This window comes from Pogona vitticeps, chromosome 1 (assembly GCF_051106095.1).
Source record: "Pogona vitticeps strain Pit_001003342236 chromosome 1, PviZW2.1, whole genome shotgun sequence".
NCBI classification, from domain to species: domain Eukaryota; kingdom Metazoa; phylum Chordata; class Lepidosauria; order Squamata; family Agamidae; genus Pogona; species Pogona vitticeps.
The window spans coordinates 223,782,670-223,801,789 of NC_135783.1; the positions used below are offsets into that span (position 1 = coordinate 223,782,670).

The 19,120-nt window shown below is 42.9% G+C and overlaps 1 long non-coding RNA gene across 1 annotated transcript in view; it reads left to right on the forward strand.

Moving 5' to 3' along the window:
- LOC140702782 (uncharacterized) overlaps nt 1-19,120 on the forward strand; it is a 51,440-nt gene that overhangs the window by 1,428 nt on the left and 30,892 nt on the right. The window lies entirely within an intron of this gene.

The following is a 19,120-nucleotide window of genomic DNA, read 5'->3' on the forward strand; positions in this document are numbered from 1 at the left end:
TTCTGCATTCTCTATGTGTGTGTAGGCTTATTAGGAAAACCCTGGAACCAGCACTGATACAAATGGTTTAAGGAATGGTTGGAAAACCCAATAGATTGGATAGGTTAGCAGCAGGAGATTCTACCACAGTTGACCTACTACCTTCTGCCTAAAGAACGGGTAACATTTGTAAACACCAAAGACATTTAGAGCAGATTAAAGAGCACTCAGAGAGCAGATTCTCCTGGTGAATATGCAGGTAGTAATCCACCAAGACAAATAGAATCAAAATCGTGTGTCTTGGCCTGCCACGTTATTGTTTTGTGGGCCCATTTCCCATGTTTATTAATTCTCGCTTGGCTCCAGTAAGCTTGGCAGGTTCCAAGCTATGCAGAACTCATCTCGGCCACATTTATCTGCCTGAGGTTCAATACATCTAGGAAATGCTGAAATAGCAATTAACTGTGTGACGTGAATATCTGCGATATTCAGGCTTGCAGAAAAGAAAAGAAAGTTGGAGTCTCCTCATGGGATCAGGAAAACAGAAAAGTTCTGTAAAAACAGTGGCAACTGGCAACAACATCCTTCTGCCAGCAGGTCAAATTCTCTGTAACACTTTTTGACACCTGTCAGTGACTGCGATTTTTAAAAATATGTTGCATGATTTGTCATTTTTCCCATGTAAATTGTAGGAACAGATTTAACACTAGAAAATTAATACAAATATTGTTTAAAACACAAAGATAATATGTGGTGGGAATGCGACAGTGTGATGAAATTTTGGCAAATGGTATTTGGAGAAATACGACAAATAACCAAACATAAATGTAGAAGAATGTCTAAAACAGCACTTCTATCAATATTCGATAAAGTGGAATATAATTGGGCAACTATTGAATTAATTTCTAATTTAGTCACAGCCACTAGATTAATTATAGCCAAGTACTGGAAAATAAAACATAATTTTCAGTTAAGTGAATGGTATACAGAGGTATGGAATATAGCTATTAATGACAAATTAACATGCAATATTAAAGTTAAAAAAGAGTGCTTAAAAGGCATACTTTTGCAGAAATTCAGGGAGATTTTATTGATTGTGCATTAATAAAAGGGAAGGGAACAGCACCATTGCAAGAAACATTACAATGTTGGAAAATGAAGGTGAATCCTTGAAATAAAGGAAAAGGTTCCCGGTGGGGGGAAGCACTTTGTTTCAATTTTGTTTGTGTATAATTGTATTTTATTTGTTTGTTGTTCTGCTTGTTGTTGTTTTGTTTCTTACACTATATTTTCATTTAATAAAATAAAGATAAAAAACACAAAGATAACAAGAGCAATGTACAGTTTATAATAATCATGTATGCAGTGCATAATGATGTATATTATAGTAATAGTACAACTGTGTATATTTAACAGATGCATATTTGTCAGTAATAGCAGCTATAAATATAGCTGAAATTGCCACAGGACAGAACTGCCTGCATTAATAGTAAGAGAGTCCCTGTTGATACATTCTTCTACTAAGAAGCCTTGTCTGTCTTGTGAAGAAAAATGGAGAAGATTCAAAACCACTTGACATTTGAGATGTTTAACATGCTCTGGTCATTAAAATACATGAAAAGAAATTTAATCCTTCCCAGTTTCAAGTAGTAAAATATTAAAGTTCTATCTTCTCTTAGGTTGCACTCTGCATACATTTACAAGGGAATAAGACCTGCTGAACTTACTGAAACTTACTTCTGAGTAAACATGCATTCAGTTGGGCTGCACATAAGGCTGCTGCAGTAATTTATTTCACAGACTTAATCTAGTAGCTTTTAATTTTCTGTTTTAACCACCAGAATAAATATACTCCAAGTTGGGTTCCCCTAGGAAGAGAGATTACATATCATTACATATCATTATGACAAGAGTGATTTAATTTATACTGCTCTCCAATGATCCAAACGTATGCACGATAAACCAATGCACAGTCCAGTTTTGTGCATATTTGCTCAGAAGTAAGCCTTCACAAGAATGCATCTGACACAGCAAAACTTTTAGAAAACCGCGGGTAAAATCTCATTTCAAGACAAAGCCTGTTGGGAGTGCAGAGTTCTGTTAAACACAGTGGGGCTTTATACTGTTAGGACACTTTAGGCCAAATTACAACAGATGGGGAAAGCAGTTTTAGAGTAAATCTTCCTGATTTCCACAAGCAAACCATGGGTAATTTTAGGTTTTGCTTTCAAGGACAGTGTTTAAAAACATTAGTACTCACATGCCACAGACTCTGTCTTAAGGAACTGCTAGTTTCTCTCTTTGTGAATGTTGCAACAGTTTTCAGGAAATGGATTCTGTGTCAAAGTACATTTTATAGGCTGAATCTATCTCCTCCCACAAAATCAGGGTCCTGGCAAGCAAAACGTTTCTGCTCTGAAATGACGTGAGAGTGACCCTTGAGAATCCGGTCATTCTTAAGCAGACTGAAAACTGAGAGCTACCCTTTGCTTTCATTTTCACAGGTGGAAATCTGAAAAAGTTTATACTGCTGTATGGAGAGAATTCTATTGTAGATATTTCAGTTAAGTAGACAATGAATTTACTTTTATAATGGAAAACAGTCTCTGTCACATTGCACAATACTGCTGCTTACGGAGAAATTGTGGAGCACATCTGACTGTGTAAAAGCAGCTAGGGGAGTAGCATGGAAAACTCAGGGCATCAAGGGGATCTGATGGTTTGCTCTTAAGAAGATTCTGCCATAGCAGTCACTCCAGAGACCACAAGATTTGACCCATGTGGATGGCACTTCATATAAGCTGTTCTTCATGTGACTTCGATTCACAGTTGGGGAACACCATGGTTACTGGTGACACTTGGGCCTAGCCATCACTACTCTTGGGCTCTTTCCAAGGGTTCCCTGCAAACCAAGGGTTCCCTGCTTCTGTGTATTGGACAACATTCTGGTGCCCATGCTCCTGCTCATACTGTGCTGAGGCTCAGAAATGCAGATGTAAACTAGGGGCGTGAACCGTTGTTTATTATTTATTTAACATACTTATACTCTGCCTTTCTCTTGAACGGACTCAAGGCTGCTTATAGTATTAAAAGCAGACAATATTAAGAGCTAAAAATAATAAATTATTACAGTATTTTTTAAAACAGATAAAATATTAAAGCTGGTAGGTTAAAAACAATTCCAAAAGCACATTAAAAACAACATAAACATAAGAACCTCCTCTAAGGCATCCGGTCATTAAGGGGGAAAAAGCCTGCCTGAAGGGAAAAGCAAGAAACCTGTTATTTGTCTAATTTTTGTGCTTAGAAAGGGGCATGAACAACAACAAAAAGAACGAGGAAGTTTGTCAAAAATCACTGGTTTGTTGGTTTGTGTCGGCTGAAGAACCAAAACGAACCAAATCAACAAACTTCTTTAGCAATTTTTGGTTTGTTTGCAGCTCATTTCCCCCCAAAACATCAGTAGGTTTGTGGTTCGTGGTGCTCATCCCTACTTTTGCTCCAGACCACAACATGAAGTGAGGGAAATCACCTCACTAGCACAAAGAAATTTTGGGAGAGTCACAGAGAGACTATAGGATGACCTCACATTACTCCCTCTTCCCCCTGCCCTAGCTCATGATTAGTGGCAAGGTTAGTGACTAGAGCTGTGCAAAGTTAAGGCAAGAATTCTTAGGCTGTGCTTTCCAGGGATCCTATAGTCTGTTGTCCATCTGACACAACTCTACACAATTCTACACAACTCTACACAGTTCAAGGTCTGGCCCTTTCACTGTCCATCTTCCTGCTCTCCTACCTGGTTGGGTATTGTTGAGTTTGCACTTGGATTCTTCCTTCTGTTTTTACTCATGATTGGGCAGCTTGGGTCCCTTCTATAATACTAAATTTGTGGCTTATGATTGGAGGGCCAGCTTTCAATCCCTACCACTGTCAATCCACCTGCCCCTTACCTCCTGGCTCATGATTGGGGGGGGGCAATTTGAATCCCTCCCACCCTCGCCTCTTGGCTCATGAGTGGTCACAATGACCAGATAGGCGGGGTATAAATAAATAAATAAATAAATAAATAAATAAATAAATAAATAAATAAATAAATAAATAAATAAATAAATAAATAAATAAATAATGATTGGTGGGGCCAGCTTGTATCCATTCCAGTGATATCTTGCCCACCCCCTACCTCCTGACTGATGCTTAGGGCACCAGCCTGTATCCATGCCAGTGTCTTCCCAGCCCCCTCAGCCTCATGAGTCATCCCATTCACATAGCTCATGACTGGCAAACTATGCATTCCTTTCGATCATTATCAATGAAAATAGGGTTTGTGTCCCTCCCTTTTTCCTGCAATATTCTTCCCTAGGAGCATGGCCCTGAACTACCTTGTCTAATAAAAAACTTGACTCAGAGTTGTTGTACATAGCCTTTTTTTGAGCAGGTATCTCTCCTCAGAAGCACCCTTGTATCTTAGACAATGAGTAGACAGATAGCAGAGAGACACGTGCAAAGTGCTTTTGTGTAGCTGTGCTACAGCTGATGCACAGCTGTCTGACCAGACCAGCTGCAGGACTCGGGCAGTTTAATGGCTACATTCACACATGCCAGGGTGCTTTTGGAGCTGCACCTGTAGCACAGCTGGCTGTTGATTCCAAATCCAGATCAAGATGAGTGTACCAGAGAAAACCATCCTTGAGCCTCATCAGGAATTCATTTGGGGATTCCATGGGTGTGTTTTTTTTTTAACAATCTCATATACTCTGTGAAAGTTTCACAGTCTTTGGCACTCCTAGTTTGAGGCCATGAATTACAGCATTTCTTGCTGCTTTCAGCAGTCAGGCCCCAGCAAGCTTATTAGGATTGGGATCAATAACTCAGCTTATGAGTCCTGCTGCTTTCAGGCCAATCAACTGTTCCATTGCCATCAGCTATTTGTTGAACCCTATGAGTAATATACCAGGCGTAGGTCTTAGCAAGAGCCTGGCATTTCTCATCTTCACTTGCGGACGGGGGTGTCATGCTCACGGGTGGGCGTGTTGCACTCGCAAGTGGGCGTGTCACGCTTTTGCAGCTCCCCATTGGCTGGCGGGTGGGCCGTCAGTGCCTGCTACTGGCCACTTTGTTCTCATGGACAGAACGTTTATTCCCCCTTGTTGGCTGTGGCTCTTCGTCCCTGGCGGTGGTGGCAAACAAGCAGCAGCAGTAAAGGAAAAGGAAAGGAAGAGAGAGGGAGGGAACAAGCGAAAGACCGTCAAGACCAACGGACCGATGGGCGCGAGCTCTCCACGGCAGGCTGCAAATCGAAACCAGGGGAGGGGAGCATGCGTGAGGAGACATTTCTCTCGGCATCACCCCCTCCCATGGCATGTCTGGGCAGGGAGCAGAGGAGTGCCAGGTGGGAGGAAGGAGAAGCATTTGGCCAGGTTGCGAGTGGGGCCCGTCCTTCACCTCAGCCGCAGAGAGGACGAGGTGACAGCAGCAGCAGCGGTGGCGCCACCGGCGCCTGGGGAGGTGGCCCGACATGGCGCTCAAGATAAGGGCTCTGTGTTGCCCCCCTCCCTCCCTGGCACATCACAGGAGCGCTTTGGAGCACCTTACCAGGTGACCTGCAAAGAGTGGCGGGTTGGGGGGGAGAGAGAGAGACCTAACATCAGAAGCCCCGGTGGTGCCAAACCCCTGACCCGTGAGCTCCGCTGCTTTTAAGGGAAAATATTTCCGGGCAGGGAGAGGGCACCCCGTCTGGACACGTGGACACTTCGGGGGGCGGCAGGCAGGACCCAGCCCCTACGAGGCAGGGAGGGTCAATGGCGGAGTTGCTCCTGTGCTTCCAGGACCAGGGAGACAACTCTGGGAGCCCCTGATGAGGAAGCCCCGTATTCGCCAAGTAGGTGCCGCTGCTGCTGCTCCCGCTCCCGGTTGGGCTGAAATTAGAAGCCAGGCAGATTGGGAGAGTGGGTGGGTGTGTTGTGCTGGTGGGTGGGTGTGTTGTGTTTGTGCGCATGTGCACAAGCATGACACGCCCCTCCGCAAGTGCGACAAGCCCACCCGTGAGCATGATATGCCCCTCTGTGAGGCACAGGGATGCCCATGCCCCCAACCAGTCCGCACTCAGAGCCCGCACCCCCCAAATGGTCTGTGGTCCCAAAAAGATTGGGGACCTCTGCTTTAAGGAAACCATAATGCCAGTGCAGCCGAAGATGAAATTGAGATTGACACATCTGTCTTAGATCACTGGTTCTTGGCCTTTCTTACTCAGATGTTTTTGGACTGCAACTCCCAGAAGCCTTCACCATCAGCTCTGCTGGCTGAGGTTTCTGGGAGTTGCAGTTCAAAAACACCTGAGTAACAAAGGTTAAGAACCACTGTCTTAGGTTATTTCTGTTTCCTTCACCAATGTTCACTCCCCCTTCATCTAAAGCTCATCTGGCTTTCCGTATGATATGTTCTTCATACAGATTAAACAGGTAAGGGGATAAAATGCACCCTTAACTTTTGCTTATATGCAATTATTCTGTCCCCATAGCAGCTTTTTGCCCACAATACAGGTTATGCAGCAGAACAATCCTTTGCTGACACACACCCATTTCTTTCAGAGCAACCCCGTTTCTCATGATCTACACAGTGAAAGGCTTTGCTATAGTCCACAAAGTCAATTGTGGAATGCAGGTAAAATCTTGCTGATAAGGTAACATGGCAACCACTGGCCAGGCAGACAGCAAAATGCCTCCAGCATTTGCCACCATTCCTGTTCAAGGAACTCATGTCCCTGTTTTTTTTTTTCCCAGGTTTCTGGGGCTTCTGAAAGCTCAATGACAGCCCACAGGATTTCTTCTCCCAAGTCTTATGCTGTTGTCATCAGGCCTTGTGCCACAAGGAGTCTCACTGAGTCTCAAGAGTAGTGCCCTACTTCTTGCATTGCCACAAATATCACAATGGACCCACTTCAAGCCATCCCCAGACCCCTTTCCTCGCTTCTGGCTTTTTGGAGCCCTGACACTTCACAAATGCAACACATATACAAACACAGGTGCAAAATATAGGCAAACGCTCTGCAGGTGTGACATATATGCACATATTTCCACTGAGCCTAGGAGCCCTGACACCAGGCAAGAATGAGTGGAGTTGGGTGTCTTTGGTATAAAGACATCTCACAAAATCCAGTGTTATCCTCCAGCATAGTTCACCCCAAGATTATTCTCCCATCTGGAGACCCACTGATGCACAGCAGTCCCCCAAGACTTCAGCTGCTGCCTTAGGACTTGGAAACCCTGTTCTGAAGTGGAGAATTAGGCTTCAGTTGTATTACTGCACTACTACAGTTCTCTAACCTGCCCCACATACAATGTACAGTGGTGCCTCGCTAGACGATGATAATCCGTTCCACTGAAATAGTTGTTTAGCAAAATCATTGTCTAGCGAAAAGCATTTCCCCATTGGAATGCATTGAAACCTGTTTAATGCGTTCCAATAGGGAAGAATCGTCATTGTCAAGCGAAGATTGGCCATAGGAAAGCCGTTTTGTGAACTGCCGATCAGCTGTTTAAATCACTGTCTTGCGAAGATGAGGTCCCGAAAACACCTGTTTTGTGAGCGCAGAGGGAGCTGTCAAAATCATCATCTAGCGAAAATTGGTTTGCAAAGCAGGGACCAAACATTGTCCGGTGAAATTCCCCCATAGGAATCACTGTTTTGCGAATCGCTATAGCGATCGCAAAAAGTCAATGTCTAGCGAAAAAACTGTCATGCAGGGTAACTGTCTAGCGAGGCACCACTGTATATAAAATGTCAGACCTTTCTGCAATACTGAGTTCATGACAGTTTGTTGGGGACAGGAAGTAAGCAAAGGAATGAATTATCAATCCCATTCCCCCTATGTTAGCACATGATAGTTGCTCTTGAAAATACCAGTTATGTGTTAAGTCCCAGTTTCACCTCTGCTATAAGTAGTAGAACTTATTTCATGTATACAGGTACGGGTGTGTTTCTACTAATTGTTACAAAATATTTCTAAATATAAAAGTGGAATACTAATGGAAGTGTGGCTTCCAGTTTTAGGGGCAACTGTTCAAGGTGACATGTAGTTCCATGGAGCTGTTCAAATATTGTTTTAAAAAACAAAACAAAAAAGCGCTATATTGTGAATTATGGCACTTCCCTTCCTTCTCTAGTAAATTTAAAATGAGAGCACTGTGTTCCACTTGAGACGTTACTGTAGAAACCACGAAAGGAAACATACAAGTCACTCCCATTGTTTCAGCTTCTTGAATTAGCTCAGAGGAAACAAAAGTAGTCATTAGGCCATGTCTTTAAGGAAAGCAGGGACAATGTTGTTAATTAATTACAACAGAGGTTTTCGTTTGGCTATACAGTACTTGTTTGGGTTACCAAGGAAAGCAATCCATTGCTGGAGCTTTTGTGTGAGGCAATTTCTGTGAGGCCTCCTCAAGCTGCATAACATAGGGCCAGGCATAAATTTCAATCTTTCTGAGTGCCTTATCTCCCTGCCTTTGAAGAACATTTCATATGAGATTGTATATTTTGAGTCATCAGCACCAACGGCTCAGGGTGCATCTACACTGCAGTTTGATTTGCAGCCTGTATTACATTTGAAATCACAGTCAGCACTCATACAGGGGATGCATATTGATCAAAGAGTTCACCATTCATACTGGATGCGATGTGATTCATGTTCTAGCCCACAACCTCCCTTTTTCCTTCCTTCCTCTGATCTTGCCTCTGCTAATCTGATGGGCAACTGACGTGGGTATTAAAATGGAAAGGAATAATGAGGATGACCCAGTGATAAGGTGCTAGGGTGATCTAGTGCTAATCTTATATATTTAAGAAATTAAAAACAAATTAAAAAATTCAGAGGATGACTGGGTGAGAGGAAAGCATGTGGGAGCATGTTCTTCTGATCCTGAATATCACACCCCAATTGCCTACATCACTGGAATACCACCTACAGGCACGCCCCCTTCTTTACAAGAACATATCACAACTAGAGATGGGCATGAATTTAAAAATGAATTGCAAAATTCATCAAAAATCTCTAATTCATCCATTTGTATTCATTTCAATTGATTCCCAATGAATACGAATCAATGAATTTTTAGTGATTTTTGATTCATTGATTCATTGGGCTATAAAACAGCCCCCCCAGGCATCTAGAGACACCAAAATTGCAGAGAAGCTTCCCCTGACTCTCCTGTACAATCATTCTAAGTTTGGGGAAGATTAGGTTTCCTTCAAGCCAGCTGCTAAAGATTACTTTCCAGGGGGACAATTTGTGGGTGTATAACTTGGATGTCTGAAACCCAGTCTTCCCCAAACTTGCAGGTCTTGTACAGGAGAGTCAGGGCAAGCTTCTCTGCAATGTTGGTGTCTTTAGATTCTTGGAGGCTATTTTACACTGTTTTAAAGGCCAAAAAGAAAGAAAGAAAAGAAAAGAAAAAAGAAAAAAGAATTAGCAAATTGATTTATCAATTCATCAGAAAAAAATCATAAAATTGTTCTTTGTGATCCATCAACCTTGATGAATCACAAATAAAAACGAATAATGATTTTTTTTCAATTTGTGTCTATCTCTAATCACCAGTAACTGCATGGGGAAAAGTCCATTCAAATTGTTCTGGCTTAAAAAGTAGAAACTTCCAGTGACAGAGGGGGGGGGAGCCACTTTGTGAGCAAAAAGGGCTGGACTGATTCAAATCAGTCTTTGTGTCATGTAGTGAGTTTAAAAAAATGCTTCGATTTCACACAATTTGTAAGTGGAGCAAATCTCACAGTATTTTACCATGTAGTCACAATAACTTGTAATAGAGTCACTGCCTGTATTACAAGTTATTGTTTGCAGCAGTTCAAACTGGGCCCACAAATGTTAACACATCTTTTGAATTTAAACCCTTTTGATTCCATGAATAACCCTCTTTTAACATTTTGTAGTTAGCATTTTGAAGTTGGGAGCCAAAATGTCATCAATATTTAAGGGACAGTCATCAATACCTCTTATTTCCATCTGTAGATCCCAGGGAGGCTGGGATCTTGCGCCCCTGTCCAGAGGACGTTTGGGAGGAAAATAACTGTCTAGTCTTAATTGTGTTTACATTTTCCCTAAAGAATCAGCTGCACACCACAGGAGAGCTCTTTGACTTGAATTAGTTGGAGAAGTTCATGTCATGGCATTAGCTCCGAGAGTTTTTAAAATCAGCTTAAATATGATTCCAGTTGTGCATCCATCTGGAGACATCTGATTGCTTTGGTGACATCCATATTGTAGCTTCATCATGGGCCAGCCTTTGAAGGTGGTTTGGAAACTTCCATGCAGATTTTGAGTGGGAAGTTGGGTCATGTGTACAATTACCAAGTCAGCAGCTTCCCATGGACAGAGATTTCAGAGGCCCAACTCTAAGACCAGAGGATGGGACAAGGAAGGGGGTCCAGAACTGCTACTGAGCCAGCTTGCTATGGAAATAGCATGAGAAGAATCTGAATAAATAGGTCTAGAACCTAGGTAAAACTCAGATAGCCCAATGATATGGCAACCCTTGGTGGCCAAGCAGCAAAATATGTCCATGAAATGTGGGGAAAGTTTCAAAGTTTCATGCTACTTCTGGGGCTTATGGAAAGATCACCACCATGACACAGGGAGTTCCCTCTCCCACCCTCAGGCCCAATAAAATTGGTACCAAGTTTTCTGCAACAAGAAGTCTCCCAAGTCATGGTGCTGAGACTCTACTTTCTGTCTTACCTCAAGTTGCAAAATGGATTGAAGTGCATGCACTCAACAGATTGCTTCCTTCCTAGCTTTTTGCTGCAAGGACATCACTTGTACTCATACTTTTGCACTGAGACTATGAACCTTTGAGTCATGCAGGAATGGATGCCCATCAATGTCTAGACTTCAAAGTTACCTACAAAAAAAATTCAAACATTATTCTTCTCTTCCTCCTCCTCGCATATGAATCCCTTCAATATCTGCTTGCCTATGCGGTATCTGTAGAAACACAGTAATTCCTAAAGACTCTACCTGGTATCTTAAGACCAGGTGGCTCTATTGCATACCCCGGATATTGTTCTGCCTTGTCTTGTTACCTATGCATTTCTGTGCCTAATTTGAAGTGCACTTTAAAATTGTTTAGGGCCTAATATATTTGCTGGTAACCCTTTACCTCATATAAGTCTGCCTACACTTTAAGGTAAGCAAGATAGCTTCTGTTTACTAGCCTGCTGCCAAGGATCATTGTGTTGAAAGAACAAGCTAGACAGCTTTCCTGGGAAGGGCCCCACTATGTTTGGCCCCCATCTCTGGTGCACCTTGTGGAAGGCTTTGACCAGAGATGCAGGGTTTTTTTTTTGTTGGCTTTCCACTGAATTTTGTTTTAGGGGTAATTATAATGTTGGGGATTATTGCTGCTGTTTGTTGTCTGTATTAATTTTTCATTATAACCCATCTTGAGAGGGTTGTATGCTTCAAAATGTCTTCACTTTCAGTAGGTAAATAAATGAATACAGTAAATAACCATGTGCTGTCAAGTCAATTCAGATCTATGGTCCTTTGAGGGCTTGCTAGGTAGAGAGTACTCACAAGTGGTTTACCATTCCCTTCTTTTGGAAGCACCCTGGGACTGTGCAATTTGCTCAGTGGGGATAGATAAATAAATAAATAAATAGATAGATAGATAGATAGATAGATAGATAGATAGATAGATAGATAGATAGATAGATAGATAGATAGATAGATAGATAGATAGATAGATAGATAGATAGATAGATAGATAGATAGATAGATAGATAGATAGATAGATAGATAGATAGATCCTAAAGCCATGTCTTATCATTGAAGAGAGTTAGAGCATCATTTTGGTACTCCGGTCACTTCCTGCTCCCTACCCTAATATGACATTTTAAAAAATACATACACATACATACTCACACACACAAATTGACACATACATCTTAATGGATCACATCTTGGGCAAGCTGCATATATTTACCAAAGAGATAGGCACAATTATTTCCGCCATGCATGCATTTACAATGTCAAATTTATTTGTGGGCAGCATTCCCCTTTAGGGTACAAAGTCTGTTCTAGCATTGTCTCCAGGTTGCCTTGTCCTCAACTTTCTGATGCCCTGGGCTCTTAAGCAGCCTGTTCCCCATCTGTGGTGTGTTTTGCATTGTCTTCCATTTGTCAAAAATGAGTGAGCATCAGTCCTCCTTACGGGGCAAGATTAGGTTGAAATAGGAACTTGAGAAAAACTTCTTGTGAACCACAAGTAAATTTAAATTGCCTTCTATGCAACAGTCTCTCCAGTAAGAATTGTCTTTAAGTGACTATTTAAATTACACACACTTTAGCATCAAGTACCTGAAGAGTCCTGCACAGAGTGTCACAGATTTTAATCACATCCTAGTCTGGTATGTTTGAAATCCAAATCTTCCCACATTAAGGGCCTGAAAGAGAAATGGATTGTATACACCTGCATGTTCTTTACTGATCAGTACAAATGTAAATTAAAGACTAGGCATGGAATGGATCAGAATCTGGAACAGAAATGAATAAAACTATTGCAGGTACCGTAATTACTTGGAAGGTGCTCTAATTGGCCCAAAGATGAATCTTTGGTTTGCATTATGCACTTTTCTATAGTCCATCTTCTTTTCCACGAGCAGGCCAAAGCAGAAAAGACATTGGGCCCTTTTCGTATTGATGCTTGATAAGAGAGTAACTGGATAAAAATTAAAAACTTGATCAAGAACACAAGAACCCTGACCAGTTACAGGACTGCTGTATGACACTGCTGTACAGAGAGAAGAAGACAGACTCCCAAAGGGATGATATGGAGCTTTTGGGTGTAAATACTGTATAAAGATCCCTCCAGATGTGCCAGTCTACAATTCTGATAACCTTTCTGTTGCTCATTTCAATCTACCCCATACCATTGTAAGCCTTTTCAATGTATCACTACTGCAATCAGGTGCCATATTCTCCTAAGAAACTACCTGAAAGATCTCATCTAGTGCAAGCACTTCTCTGGGCAGTGTTTGACTTGCAGGTAAAAAAACACAAACATATAGGTACTGGTTCCTTAACTTTAAAAAATACAAACAGAAACAAGCCGTAGATAAGAAACTGTAAGTGCAAGAAATTGTTACTGTTACATACAGCACTGATGTTACCTGTCTGTCATGGGTTTGGAGGGAAAGTTCCATCCTATGGGGAGTGGAAGGCGGGACATCAGGAGGAGGGGCTGTACTGTATATATATGTGGAGCTAAGAAGAAGCTGGAGAAGAGCTGAGAGAAGAAGCTTGAGTGGGAGTCTGTGTGTCAGACAGGGTACTACTGTGTGTCAGTCAGTACCAACCTGATAGGTTCAGGTGTCTGTATGGTTAGCCAGAACTGATAGGTTCAGGGTCTGTGCTTCAAGTTAAGTGTTCTGTGTGAACCAAACTGTGTGTATGTATGATTGAGACTAAGCCACGTTGCTGTATCTTATTCACCTGATCATTTTATTTTCCCTGTGTGTTGTTTAAATAAACCTTATTCCTTTATTTGTTAAAAATCCATCCCTGGTCTGTGTGACTTCTTATAGGGAATGGTTGGTGGCAGCTTAGTGAAACTGTGGCATATCCCAGTAGGTCTGGGTTTGTCACATTGATTGGTGTCCAGCGTGTGGGATACGACTGGTCCAGTTGTCCAGTGGTACAACAAAGCCTTGGCAAGTGTGCCCAGAGCAAGGGGGGTCTAGTCAGGGACAATCTGAGAGCACATAGGTAATCTTCTAGGTGTACCTCACGGGGAGGTGCGCTAGTAGAAGAACGTGTAACCTCAGATTGGGGACTAGATTAGGGAGCTCTGAGGCAGCCTGTTTTGGCGGGAAAAAAGCTGAGGCAAAACTGTGTAGTAGCAGTGATCTAGCCTGCCTGCTGAGAGGCCTAGCAGAGGGGGGTAGACTCTGGCTCGCAACTGTTGCAAGTTAGTGCTGAAGAACAGCAGCAATTTATAGAAAGCTGGTTCTGAGGCAAAAGAGGAGGAAAAAAAAGTGGTCGCTTTATTTTGAGGCTTGACTTTTGAAAGCAGCCTGTTCTGGGGGGGATTATGCCCTTGACTCGAAGCCAAATGGCAGAAATGGGTGAAGTGAAAGACCCCCAGGTTGACCAAGGTTCTGAGGATGAATTTGGCTCAGTGCAGGGTGACAGCACGGGAGAACAGAACCCTGAACTCAGAAAAATGGTCCTAGCCCAACAGCATGAACTGAGGATGAGGGAATTAGACTTAAGAGAAAGATCTGAAACCAGTCAGGCAGAGGCAGATGCCAGGAAAAGGGGAATGGCCATGAGGATGAAAGAGATGGAACTGAAACACAGAATTAGAATGGCACAATTAGAATTAACATTCCTAAATAAGAAAAATAACAAGTTATCAGTTGAAGAAATGTCAAAGAAAGAAAAGTATGAGGCTCAGGTCAGACAAAGTGAGCAAGATCTTGAAAAATATAATCAGCAAAAAGACATTAAATTAAAAGAAATCAGAGATAAGACTGAAGAAAAAGTAAAAGAGATAAAAGCTAGGGCTGAGGAAGAAATTTTACAGATCAGGGCTGAGTTTGAGGCTAAGCAAAAGGAGCTGGATTTGAGAATAAAAGAGAAGAAATTGCAGCTAGAAAAGAAACCAAAAGAAGGCACACAGGTTAAGGCACAACACCAAAACCTGAATTATTCTGAAGAAAACATGAGGGAAACATGGGACCCTAAGTACTCCAAAGGGTTAGTTCAGAGCCCGCCAAAAATGGGTGGCCATTTTGTTGATAAAACTTCTGGGCAGAGCCAGTCCAGGAACCAGATTTTGGAGGGAAAACCAAAACCAGAGGAGAAAGACTCCAAGTACAGCAGAAAATGTTATTTCTGTCAAGGAAAGGGCCATCTAATCTCAGGGTGTGAGAAATGGAAGCAGATAAAAGGAAATGTGCCTCATGATTCGAGTGGAACCAAGCCAAAAGCTGTGTTCTGTGTCCAGAAAGAGCAAAGCTCCTTGTCACTGAGGGAGCCTGTTGCCATGGCTACTCAATCTGGAACAGTGACATCTGCTGATCAGGCTGAGGAAAGTGGTCCTCTTGTGGAGGTCAGGCGCTGCTTACTTGTGAGAACAGATTCTCAGTTGTTTGAAACAGCAGGGGTGGACGTAGGAATACTTGACCATCAGTATCGGGGGTTAAGGGATACTTGTTCCCAGGTGACCCTGTGCCATCCAGATATTATTCCTAGGGAGTATGTAATCCCAAATGAGAGCATAAAGGTGGCAGGGATTGAGGGACAGGTGATCTCACTGCCAGTAGCTGAGGTACCTATGAACTTTCAAGGCTGGAGGGGAGTTTGGCGGCTAGAGATTTTATCGACTCTGCCAGCAGCCATGCTCGTGGGAAATGACCTGGCTGAACATGTGAAACGGGTGCTAGTGATTACACGCTCACAAGCCACCACGGGGACAGTTCAGGGGGGTAATGATGAGCCCGAGACGGAAGCAGGTGAAGGGAGTTCAGAAGCTGTGGTGGAAACCTTGACCACCGACAGCAGATTTGGCCAAGAGCAAAAGGCAGACGCCACTCTCCAAAAGTGTTTTGAAAAGGTGACAGACGCCCAGCTAACACCTGAAACCCCAGTGAGATTTCTAGAGAAAAAGGGAATTTTATACAGGGAGTCCCTGAGGAATATCTCAAAAGGGGGAGATGGGATCAGAAGTCAGCTAGTGGTACCTGAAAAGTATCGCCCCATGATCTTACAAAGGGGGCACTCTGACATGTTTGCTGCGCACTTAGGGGTGAACAAAACACAGCAGAGAATCACACAGAATTTTTACTGGCCTGACATAGGGAAGCAGATCAGGGAGTTCTGTAAACAATGTGATGTGTGTCAAAGGCAGGGGAATAGCCGCGACAGGACCAAAGCAAAGTTGTGCCCTTTGCCTGTGATTGACACTCCGTTCAAATGCATAGGGGTGGATATTGTGGGACCTTTGCCCAAGGCCACAAAGAGGGGGAACAGGTTCATTCTCACCATTGTGGACCATGCCACGAGGTACCCTGAAGCCATTCCCTTGACTAACATTGAAACTAACACAGTGGCAGATGCCTTGGTGGGGTATATGTCCAGGATGGGATTTGCCTCAGAAATAATCACAGATTTGGGCGCATCGTGCACATCGAAGCTCATGAAACGCTTATGGCAAATCTGTGGAATTAAACACAAGGAAACCACTGCCTATCACCCTGAAAGTAATGGGTTAACTGAGAAGCTCAATGGGACTCTAATGCGCATGATTAGGGCTTACTTGGCAGAGAATCCAAACAATTGGGACCAGAAGCTGCAATCCCTTTTGTTTGCTTATCGATCAGTGCCACAAGCCAGTACCGGGTTCAGTCCGTTTGAACTTTTATTTGGGAGAAGGGTGAAAGGGCCCCTTGATTTGATCAAACAAAATTGGGAGCAGATCACCCAGGATGACCCACAAGACGTTGTAACATATTTAGACTCTTTAAGGAATGACCTAAAGAGAAACCTAGAGCTAGCAGCAGAGACCCTGCAAGCTCAGAAGGTCAGAAAGAAAGCTTGGGATGACCAGGAAGGCAGGGAGAGGCACTTTAACCCAGGGGAGGAAGTGCTTTGGCCTAGGCTCTGCAAAGGGTACAAACTGCAGCTGGGTAGCCCAGAAATAAAATACTTGGGTCACATAGTAGGGGGAGGAGTAATAAAACCCCTAGAGGCCAAGATAGAAGCAGTTCGTGATTGGCCTAGACCCAACACCAAGAAAAAGGTCAAATCATTTCTTGGGTTGGTGGGCTACTACAGAAAGTTCATCCCGAGGTTTAGCGAGATTGCGGCTCCGCTGACCGATCTGACGAGGAAGAAGGCTGATGACCGCATCCCGTGGACCAGCGACTGTGAGGAGGCGTTCCAGAGGTTGAAGGAGGCGCTCGTCCAGTGTCCAGTGCTGCGTGCTCCAGACTTCGACCGGGAGTTCATCATCTACACCGATGCGTCTAACAGCAGGGTAGGAGCAGTTCTTTGCCAGGGGGATGAGAATGGTGACCAGCATCCAGTGTCCTACCTGAGTAGGAAACTCCAGAAAGGTGAGAGACATTTGGCAACCGTGGAAAAGGAGTGCCTGGCCATAGTCTACGCGATCCAGAAGGCCAAGCCTTACATCTGGGGAAGACATTTTATTCTGTGCACTGACCATTCACCACTGCAATGGTTAAAGACAATGAAAACCCACAATAGTAAACTTATGAGGTGGGCTTTAAACCTGCAAGACTATGACTTTGAAGTGAAGGTGGTCAAAGGGTCAGTGAACTGTGTTGCTGACGCCTTGTCAAGAAGACCTGAAGAATGAAGACGGCGAAAGAAACATGGACTATGTATATATTTTGATGACAAAAAGTCAAATGTGTCTGTTTATTAAACATGTTGGTTTGTATGAATAAAGGTAACTTGATGTATTGTTAATAGTAAATGTTTAAATGCCTAATAGAGTGTAAGTATAAGTAAGTATGGTATTGTATGTTATTATATGACTGTTTTTGTTTGTTTTGGGTCCAGGTTGTTTTTTGGTGAAAAGCACCTTAGCTTTCCCCCTACAAAACAACTTATAAAGAGGGGAGGTGTTACATACAGCACTGATGTTACCTGTCTGTCATGGGTTTGGAGGGAAAGTTCCATCCTATGGGGAGTGGAAGGCGGGACATCAGGAGGAGGGGCTGTACTGTATATATATGTGGAGCTAAGAAGAAGCTGGAGAAGAGCTGAGAGAAGAAGCTTGAGTGGGAGTCTGTGTGTCAGACAGGGTACTACTGTGTGTCAGTCAGTACCAACCTGATAGGTTCAGGTGTCTGTATGGTTAGCCAGAACTGATAGGTTCAGGGTCTGTGCTTCAAGTTAAGTGTTCTGTGTGAACCAAACTGTGTGTATGTATGATTGAGACTAAGCCACGTTACTGTATCTTATTCACCTGATCATTTTATTTTCCCTGTGTGTTGTTTAAATAAACCTTATTCCTTTATTTGTTAAAAATCCATCCCTGGTCTGTGTGACTTCTTATAGGGAATGGTTGGTGGCAGCTTAGTGAAACTGTGGCATATCCCAGTAGGTCTGGGTTTGTCACAGTTACCATTCACTGCTCTTTGACTTCTTGACTTTCAATACAGCATCAGTTCTAAGCAAAATAGCTTCTGCATTCATTTTTTCTTCTTCTAGTTGCTTCCATTGTTGCCTCGTTGACAGTGAACTTGCATATGAAAGCAATGGAAATGTCACTGAACAGATATCGTAAGCCATTAAAATGAGGGAGAGAACCAGTGTGCTGCTGCTGCTAATTAATAAGAAGGGCATTATTTATATGGGATTTTTGTTTTGAGAACACAGAGAGAGACACAGAGAGATAAAGAGAAGTGGGGAGGGAGAAGGAGCATGAGAGAGAGAGAGAGAGAGAGAGAGGTGGTGCCCGCTTGATGACTACCTCGCAAAATGACGAATCCGTATGACAATGAGTTTTTGCGATCGCTATAGCACTTCGCAAAACAATGTTTCCTATGGGCAATTTTCGCTATACAATGTTTCGGTCCGTGCTTTGCAAGACAGTTTTTTTTTGGGGGGGGGACCGATTTTTGCAAGATGATGATTTTAACAGCTGATCAGCGCTTTGCAAAATGGCTTCCCTATGGGCAATTTTCACAAAATGACGACGATTTGTCCCCATTGAAACACATTAAATGGATTTCAATGCATTCCAATGGGGAATCGCATTTCGCAAGATGATGTTTTCACAAGACAGTGATTTCAATGGAATGGATTAACATCATCTTGCGGGGCACCGCCGTATTTTAGTTCTTCATTTTTCATCAACTCAGCACAGGTGTCTGCCAGCAGAAAAGAACCAATACCTATATGTTTGTGTTTTTTACCTCATCATATTTCACTTGCATTTACTTTCTACTAATTACTGAAATAAATAATGTTACCACTGTGGAGAAAGTTCTGCCTGACAAAAAGGCAGTTGCTCTGGGGCAGTGAATCCACCCCAGAGTTTAGACTAAACATTAAAGATCCTGTTCAGGAGCCTAGCCCTATTTGAGAGGGTTGGGGTTCAGT